Genomic DNA, 10,000 nt, shown 5'->3' with positions numbered 1-10,000 from the left:
CTACCTCACTTGCTTTGGCAATGTTAACACATGTTTCCCATGCCAATAAAGCCCTTGAATTGAATTGAATTGAGAGAGAGAGAGAGAGAGAGAGAGAGAGAGAGAGAGAGAGAGAGAGATGCAGAAATAAATCGAGTGAGAGGAGTAGAGAATAGACAGAGAGAGAGAGAGAGATAGAGAGAGAGAGAGATGCAGAAATAAATCGAGTGAGAGGAGTAGAGAATAGACAGAGACAGAGAGAGAGACAGAGAGAGAGAGAGAGAGAGAGAGAGAGAGAGAGAGAGAGAGAGAGAGAGAGAGAGACAGAGAGAGAGAGAGAGAGAGCGAGATGCTGGGAGAAAGAGAAAGAAACAAAGAGAGAAAAAGAGAAACGGCGAGAGAGAGAGAGATGCAGAAATAAATAGAGTGAGAGGAGTAGAGAATAGACAGAGAGAGAGAGGCTCTCGTGATGAATTGAGTTTCAAAGCATTATCAGTGAGGTCACCATATTAATGACAGACGTCTCAACCACACATCCTACATTTCCCCTCTCTGCTGATGTCTATCGATCCACCTATATAACAACATGGTTCTGACTCATCTAGCCAACAGAGTCATGGTGTATTGGTATAGGCATGCTGTTCTTTCTCCATTACAGTGTATTGAGTGGACAGAGTGGGCCAGGAGCTCGATACAAAACCAATCCAGCGTGATGGGAACCACTTCTCTTCTACTGGAGAACACATGGATCAGTTTCCTCTCCTCTCCTAATGGAGAACACATGGATCAGTTTCCTCTCCTCTCCTAATGGAGAACACATGGATCAGTTTCCTCTCCTCTCCTAATGGAGAACACATGGATCAGTTTCCTCTCCTAATAGAGAACAGATGTATCAGTTTCCTCTCCTCTCCTAATGGAGAACACATGGATCAGTTTCCTCTCCTAATGGAGAACACATGGATCAGTTTCCTCTCCTAATGGAGAACACATGGATCAGTTTCCTCTCCTAATGGAGAACACATGGATCAGTTTCCTCTCCTCTCCTAATGGAGAACACATGGATCAGTTTCCTCTCCTAATGGAGAACAGATGGATCAGTTTCCTCTCCTCTCCTAATGGAGAACACATGTATCAGTTTCCTCTCCTCTCCTAATGGAGAACACATGGATCAGTTTCCTCTCCTCTCCTAATGGAGAACACATGGATCAGTTTCCTCTCCTCTCCTAATGGAGAACACATGGAGCAGTTTCCTCTCCTCTCCTAATGGAGAACAGATGGATCAGTCTCCTCTCCTCTCCTAATGGAGAACACATGGATCAGTCTCCTCTCCTCTCCTAATGGAGAAGAGATGTTTCCTATCCTCTCCTAATGGAGAACAGATGGATCAGTTTCCTCTCCTTGAATTGAATTTGATTGAATTGAATTGAATTGAGAGAGAGAGAGAGAGAGAGAGAGAGAGAGAGAGAGAGAGAGAGACAGAGAGAGAGAGAGAGACAGAGAGAGACAGAGACAGAGACAGAGACAGAGAGAGAGAGAGAGAGAGACAGAGGGAGAGAGAGAGAGAGACAGAGAGAGAGAGAGAGAGACAGAGAGAGAGAGAGACAGAGAGAGACAGAGACAGAGAGAGACAGAGACAGAGAGAGAGAGAGAGAGAGAGAGTCAGTGTGGAGGTTATATACAGGGGGTACCGGTAACGAGTCAGTGTGGAGGATATATACACCGGTACCGAGTCCGTGTGGAGGCTATATACACCGGTACTGAGTCAGTGTGGAGGTTATATACAGGGGGTACCGGTACTGAGTCAGTGTGGAGGTTATATACAGGGGGCACCAGTACTGAGTCAGTGTGGAGGTTATATACAAGGGGTACCAGTACAGAGTCAGTGTGGAGGTTATATACAGGGGGCACCGGTACTGAGTCAGTGTAGAGGTTATATACAGGGGGTACTGGTACTGAGTCAATGTGGAGGCTATATACAGGGGGTATCAGTACAGAGTCAGTGTGGATGTTATAAACAGGGGGTACTGGTACTGAGTCAATGTGTAAATTGTCCAGTGGTGATTTTTATGAATTGTTCAGCAGTCTAATGGCTTGGGAGTAGAAGCTGTTGAGGAGCCTTTTGGTCCTAGACTTGGCGCTCCAGTAATGCTTGCCATGCGGTAGCAGAGAAAACAGTCTATAACTGGGGTGGCTGGAGTCTCTAACAATGACACCTCCTATTATATCGGTCCTGGAAGCTTGGCCCCGTACTACTACGTTCGTACCACCCTCTGTGGCGCCTGTCAGATGCCGAGCAGTTGCCATACCAGGCGGTGATGCAACCTGTCAGGATGCTCTCGATGTAGAACCTTTTGAGGATTTTGGGGCGCATGACAATTCTCCTGAGGGGGAAAAGGTTTTGTCGTGCCCTCTTCACAACTGTCTTGGTATGTTTGGACCATGATAGTTCGTTGGTGATGTGGACACCAAGGAACTTGAAACTCTTGACCCGCTCCACTACAGCCCCGTCGATGTTAATGGGGGCCTGTTCAGCCCCTCCCTTTCCTGTAGTCCCCAATCAGCTGCTTTGTCGTGCTCACATTGAGGGAGAAGTTGTTGTCCTGGCACCACACTGACCTCTGACCTCCTCCCTATAGGCCGTCTTATTGTTGTTGGTGATCAGGCTACCACTGTTGTGTCGTCAGCAAACTTAATGATGGCGTTGGAGTCGTGTTTGGCCACACAGTCGTGGGTGAACAGGGAGTACAGGAGGGGACTAAGTACACACCCCTGAGGGGCCCCAGTGTTAAGGATCAGTGTGGCAGACATGTTGTTGCCTACTCTTACCAACTGGGGGCGGCTCGTCAGGAAGTCCAGGATCCAGTTGCAGAGGGAGGTGCTTAGTCCCAGAGTCTTTAGTTTAGTGATGAGCTTTAAGGGCACTATGGTGTTGAATGTTGAGCTGTAGTCGATGAACAGCAATCCCACATAGGTGTTCCTTTTGTCCAGGTGAGAAAGGGCAGTGTGGAGTGTGATTGAGATTGCATCATCTGTGGATCTGTTGGGGCGGTATGGGAATTGGAGTGGGTCTAGGGTGTCCGGGAGGATGCTGATGATGTGAGCCATAACCAGCCTTTCAAAGCACTTCATGTCTACCGACGTGAGTGCTACGGGGCGGTAATCATTTGGGCAGGTTACCTTCGCTTCCTTGGGTACAGGGACTATGGTGGTCTGCTTGAAACATGTAGGTATTACAGACTCGGTCAGGGAGAGGTTGAAAACATCAATGAAGACACTTGACAGTTGGTCCGTGCATGCTTTAAGTACACGTCCTGGTAATCCGTCTGGCTCAGCGGCTTTGTGAATGTTGACCTGTTTTGTTCACATCGGCTACCGAGAGTGTTATCACACAGTCATCCAGAACAACTGGTGCTCTTGTGCATGCTTCAGTGTTGCTTGCCTCGTGGTGAGCATAAAATCTTTTAGCTCGTCTGGTAGGCTCGCGTCACTGGGCAACTCGCGTCTGGGTTTCCCTTTGTAGTCAAGCCTCATCCAATCAGCGTCAGAGTGTAGAAGGATTCAATCTTAACTTGTTATGGCTGCAATCCCCCTATCTGGATAAGTGTCATCAACAACCGCTGAATAATAGCGCTACATTCAATAAATATTACTACAAATATTTATAGTCATGAAATCACAAGTGCAATATAGGAAAACACACAGCTTAGCCTTTTGTTAATCCACCTGTCGTGTCAGATTTAGAAATTATGCTTTTCGGCGAAAGCAATCCTAGCGTTTGTGTACATTTATCAATAGCACAACAAAAAATTAAGTACACTTAGCATCAGGAAGCTTGGTCACGAAAATCAGAAAAGCAATCAAATCAATCGTTTACCTTTGATGATCTTCGGATGTTTTCACTCACGAGACTCTCAGTTACACAACAAATGTTCAGTTTGATCCACAACAATTATTTTTAGATGTAAAATAGCTTTGTCGCGTTATGTTCAGAAATCCACAGGAAAGAGCGGTCACGACAACGCAGACGAAAATTCCAAACAGTTTCCATAATGTCCACAGAAACATGTCAAACGTTTTTTATAATCAATCCTCAGGTTGTTTTTAAAATATATAATCGATAATATATCAACCACAAATGTCTTTCACAGTAGGAGAGGGAAAAGCAATACCTGTCCAAATTCTGTTGCCCGATCAAAACTCATGTGACCACTTGACGCGATGTTATCGTTCTGGCTCATTTTTCAAAATAAAAGTTGACACTATGTCTGAAGACTGTTGACACCTTGAGGAAGCGATAGGAAAAGGAATCTGGTTCATATCCCTTTAAATCCAGCAAAGGGAGGCTATGGAACATGGAGTTTTCAAAATAGAAGCCACTTCCTGTTTTGATTTTCCTCAGGGTTTCGCCTGCAACATCAGTTCTGTTATACTCACAGACAATATTTTGACAGTTTTGGAAACTTTAGAGTGTTTTCTATCCAATACTAATAATAAAATGCATATATTAGCAACTGAGACTGAGGAGCTGGCCGTTTACAATGGGCACCTTTTCATCCAAGCTACTCAATACTGCCCCTGCAGCCATAAAAAGTTAATCCTGTATTGACGCGTTGCTTGTTTGATGGTTTGTCTGAGGGCATAGTGGGATTTCTTAAAAGCGTCCGGATTAGTCACCCGCTCCTTGAAAGCGGCAGCTCAAGCCTTTAGCTCGAAGCGGATGTTGCCTGTAATCCATGGCCTCTGGTTGGGGTATGTACGTACGGTCACTGTGGGGACTGTCTGTCTGTCTTCTCTACATCACAGACACCAGAGATCCTACCACTGTCTGTCTTCTTCTCTACATCACAGACACTAGAGATCCTACCACTGTCTGTCTGTCTTCTCTACATCACAGACACCAGTGATCCTACCACTGTCTGTCTTCTCTACATCACAGACACCAGTGATCCTACCACTGTCTGTCTGTCTTCTCTACATCACAGACACTAGAGATCCTACCACTGTCTGTCTTCTTCTCTACATCACAGACACCAGAGATCCTACCACTGTCTGTCTTCTTCTCTACATCACAGACACCAGAGATCCTACCACTGTCTGTCTGTCTTCTCTACATCACAGACACCAGAGATCCTACCACTGTCTGTCTGTCTTCTCGACATCACAGACACCAGAGATTCTACCACTGTCTGTCTTCTTCTCGACATCACAGACACCAGAGATCATACCACTGTCTGTCTTCTTCTCTACATCACAGACAACAGAGATCCTACCACTGTCTGTCTTCTTCTCTACATCACAGACACCAGACATCCAACCACTGTCTGTCTTCTCTACATCACAGCCACCAGAGATCCTACCACTGTCTGTCTGTCTTGTCTACATCAGACTTCAGAGATCCTACCACTGTCTGTCTTCTCTACATCACAGACACCAGAGATCCAGCCTTTTTACATCTCTCTCAATTCAATTTCAATTCAATTCAATTCAATTCAATTCAAGGGCTTTATTGGCATGGGAAACATGTGTTAACATTGCCAAAGCAAGTGAGGTAGACAACATACAAAGTGAATATATAAAGTGAAAAACAACAAAAATTAACAGTAAACATTACACATACAGAGGTTTCAAAACAGTAAAGACATTACAAATGTCATATTATATATATATATAAAGTGTTTTAACAATGTACAAATGGTTAAAGGACACAAGATAATATAAATAAGCATAAATATGGGTTGTATTTACAATGGTGTGTGTTCTTCACTGGTTGCCCTTTTCTCGTGGCAACAGGTCACAAATTTTGCTGCTGTGATGGCACACTGTGGAATTTCACCCAGTAGATATGGGAGTTTTTCAAATTTGGATTTGTTTTCGAATTCTTTGTGGATCTGTGTAATCTGAGGGAAATATGTCTCTCTAATATGGTCATACATTGGGCAGGAGGTTAGGAAGTGCAGCTCAGTTTCCACCTCATTTTGTGGGCAGTGAGCACATAGCCTGTCTTCTCTTGAGAGCCATGTCTGCCTACGGCGGCCTTTCTCAATAGCAAGGCTATGCTCACTGAGTCTGTACATAGTCAAAGCTTTCCTTAATTTTGGGTCAGTCACAGTGGTCAGGTATTCTGCCGCTGTGTACTCTCTGTTTAGGGCCAAATAGCATTCTAGTTTGCTCTGTTTTTTTGTTAATTCTTTCCAATGTGTCAAGTAATTATCTTTTTGTTTTCTCATGATTTGGTTGGGTCTAATTGTGCTGCTGTCCTGGGGCTCTGTAGGGTGTGTTTGTGTTTGTGAACAGAGCCCCAGTACCAGCTTGCTTAGGGGACTCTTCTCCAGGTTCATCTCTCTGTAGGTGATGGCTTTGTTATGGAAGGTTTGTGAATCACTTCCTTTTAGGTGGTTGTAGAATTTAACGGCTCTTTTCTGGATTTTGATAATTAGTGGGTATCGGCCTAATTCTGCTCTGCATGCATTATTTGGTGTTCTACGTTGTACACGGAGGATATTTTTGCAGAATTCTGCGTGCAGAGTCTCAATTTGGTGTTTGTCCCATTTTGTGAAGTCTTGGTTGGTGAGCGGACCCCAGACCTCACAACCATAAAGGGCAATGGGCTCTATGACTGATTCAAGTATTTTTAGCCAAATCCTAATTGGTATGTTGAAATTTATGTTTCTTTTGATGGCATAGAATGCCCTTCTTGCCTTGTCTCTCAGATCGTTCACAGCTTTGTGGAAGTTACCTGTGGCGCTGATGTTTAGGCCAAGGTATGTATAGTTTTTTGTGTGCTCTAGGGCAACAGTGTCTAGATTGAATTTGTATTTGTGGTCCTGGTGACTGGACCTTTTTTGGAACACCATTATTTTGGTCTTACTGAGATTTACTGTCAGGGCCCAGGTCTGACAGAATCTGTGCATAAGATCTAGGTGCTGCTGTAGGCCCTCCTTGGTTGGTGACAGAAGCACCAGATCATCGGCAAACAGCAGACATTTGACTTCGGATTCTAGCAGGGGGAGGCCGGGTGCTGCAGACTTTTCTAGTGCCCGCGCCAATTCGTTGATATATATGTTGAAGAGGGTGGGGCTTAAGCTGCATCCCTGTCTAACCCCACGACCCTGTGTGAAGAAATGTGTGTGTTTTTTGCCAATTTTAACCGCACACTTGTTGTTTGTGTACATGGATTTTATAATGTCGTACGTTTTACCCCCAACACCACTTTCCATCAGTTTGTATAGCAGACCCTCATGCCAGATTGAGTCGAAGGCTTTTTTGAAATCAACAAAGCATGAGAAGACTTTGCCTTTGTTTTGGTTTGTTTGGTTGTCAATTAGGGTGTGCAGGGTGAATACATGGTCTGTTGTACGGTAATTTGGTAAAAAGCCAATTTGACATTTGCTCAGTACATTGTTTTCATTGAGGAAATGTACGAGTCTGCTGTTAATAATAATGCAGAGGATTTTCCCAAGGTTACTGTTGACACATATTCCACGGTAGTTATTGGGGTCAAATTTGTCTCTCTCTCTACAGAGAGGTCAAATTAGTGTGTAGCCCAAACTGTACGGAGCAGGATGGTGGAACCTTAATTGGGGAGAATGGGCTTGTGGTAATGGCTGGAACGGTATCAAATACATCAAACACATGCTATTCCATCTGCTCTGTTCCAGCCACTACTATGAGCCGTCCTCCCCTCAGCAGCCTCCACTGGTGCAGACTCTGCAGACAGACGTTGGCAGACTGTCTGTACCGACTTCAGACGAGTCTCAAGACCCTTGTGGGCGTCGTAGAGCAAAACGGAGAACACCGTGGTGTTGGTGAGAGTCTCATCTCTCCATCGAGGTGCCGAGCCGCAAGTCTGACTCTGGAGGACACCGTGGTGTTGGTGAGAGTCTCATCTTTCCATCGAGGGGCCAAACCGGGACGTGCCGAGCCACAAGTCTGACTCTAGAGGACACGGTGGATTGAGATGGAACGTTAAAAAAAAAATGTCTCTCACTTAAACTGACCTATTTTTAAAATGGGGCTTTTTGTATTATGCTAATTAGATTTCTGCAGGAGCGCGGACATCGACCTTGTGTTCACGCCACAGAACCAGACCAGTAGAACACTGAAACAGTTTGTGATGCTCTAACCAACTACACTCCAGCCAAATGATCTGGGATGTAATGTACCACAGCTACAATTACACAGCTTTCATAAACCCCACCTCAACACATCAAATATCAGGTTGAACACAATTAAATCAGGATGAAAATCTGCAGGACAAACTAAAAAAGGGAACGTTTTTTAATTTCATTTCATAATAATGATGTATATATTATGTTAAACCAACACAGAGGTTTAAATGAAGATGATGCCCCCAGTCTGTGTTTCAGCTCCACACAATCTGATTACTGTCAAATCAGTGCTGAAGGAAGAAGATGTTTGGTTCTTTTTCTTCACTAAAGCAATATGATCCTGCGGTATGATACTGTTATAAATGCATTTTCAGAGAGGAGTTTCCATGTGCTATTGGGTACCAAGGCAGTTTTAATGAAACACCACGGAACATAGTACTGCTTCCTGTGAACTGTTCCATAGTACTGCTTCCTGTGAACTGTTCCATAGTACTGCTTCCTGTGAACTGTTCCATAGTACTGCTTCCTGTGAACTGTTCCATAGTACTGCTTCCTGTGAACTGTTCCATATTACTGCTTCCTGTGAACTGTTCCATAGTACTGCTTCCTGTGAACTGTTCCATATTACTGCTTCCTGTGAACTGTTCCATAGTACTGCTTCCTGTGAACTGTTCCATATTACTGCTTCCTGTGAACTGTTCCATAGTACTGCTTCCTGTGAACTGTTCCATATTACTGCTTCCTGTGAACTGTTCCATATTACTGCTTCCTGTGAACTGTTCCATAGTACTGCTTCCTGTGAACTGTTCCATAGTACTGCTTCTTGTGAACTGTTCCATATTACTGCTTCCTGTGAACTGTTCCATAGTACTGCTTCCTGTGAACTGTTCCATATTACTGCTTCCTGTGAACTGTTCCATATTACTGCTTCCTGTGCAGAAATCACAGCATCTGTACAAGTGGATTAACTCCTCTGAAGAAGCCTCTTCTACACTAGATACAGAAAATACACATGTAATGTAGAACACTGGTAATGGAGGTAAAACTATAACAATTAAATACACATGTAATGTAGAACACTGGTAATGGAGGTAAAGATATAACAATTAAATACACATGTAATGTAGAACACTGGTAATGGAGGTAAAGATATAACAATTAAATACACATTTAATGTAGAACACTGGTAATGGAGGTAAAGATATAACAATTAAATACACATGTAATGTAGAACACTGGTAATGGAGGTAAAGATATAACAATTAAATACACATGTAATGTAGAACACTGGTAATGGAGGTAAAGATATAACAATTAAATACACATTTAATGTAGAACACTGGTAATGGAGGTAAAACTATAACAATTAAATACACATGTAATGTAGAACACTGGTAATGGAGGTAAAACTATAACAATTAAATACACATGTAATGTAGAACACTGGTAATGGAGGTAAAGATATAACAATTAAATACACATGTAATGTAGAACACTGGTAATGGAGGTAAAACTATAACAATTAAATACACATGTAATGTAGAACACTGGTAATGGAGGTAAAGATATAACAATTAAATACACATGTAATGTAGAACACTGGTAATGGAGGTAAAACTATAACAATTACATACACATGTAATGTAGAACACTGGTAATGGAGGTAAAGATATAACAATTAAAAACACAATTAAGGGCAAGTTGAAGTTAGGATCTTATTAAGACAATTTTTGCCAAAGTCTTGATGTTTCACATAGAAACGTATTTTGATGTGACATTGAAATTGTGTTTTGGGATCTGCTCTCATTCTACTCTAGTTTTCTCTGTCTTTCTATCCCTCTCTACCCATCTCTCCCCCTCTCTCCATCTCTCTCCCTCTCTACCCATCTCTCTCCCTCTCTACCCATCTCTCT

The sequence above is a fragment of the Oncorhynchus clarkii genome, unplaced genomic scaffold (assembly GCF_045791955.1).
Source record: "Oncorhynchus clarkii lewisi isolate Uvic-CL-2024 unplaced genomic scaffold, UVic_Ocla_1.0 unplaced_contig_3130_pilon_pilon, whole genome shotgun sequence".
Taxonomy (NCBI): Eukaryota; Metazoa; Chordata; class Actinopteri; order Salmoniformes; family Salmonidae; genus Oncorhynchus; species Oncorhynchus clarkii.
Note: the sequence above shows the minus strand (reverse complement) of the source record.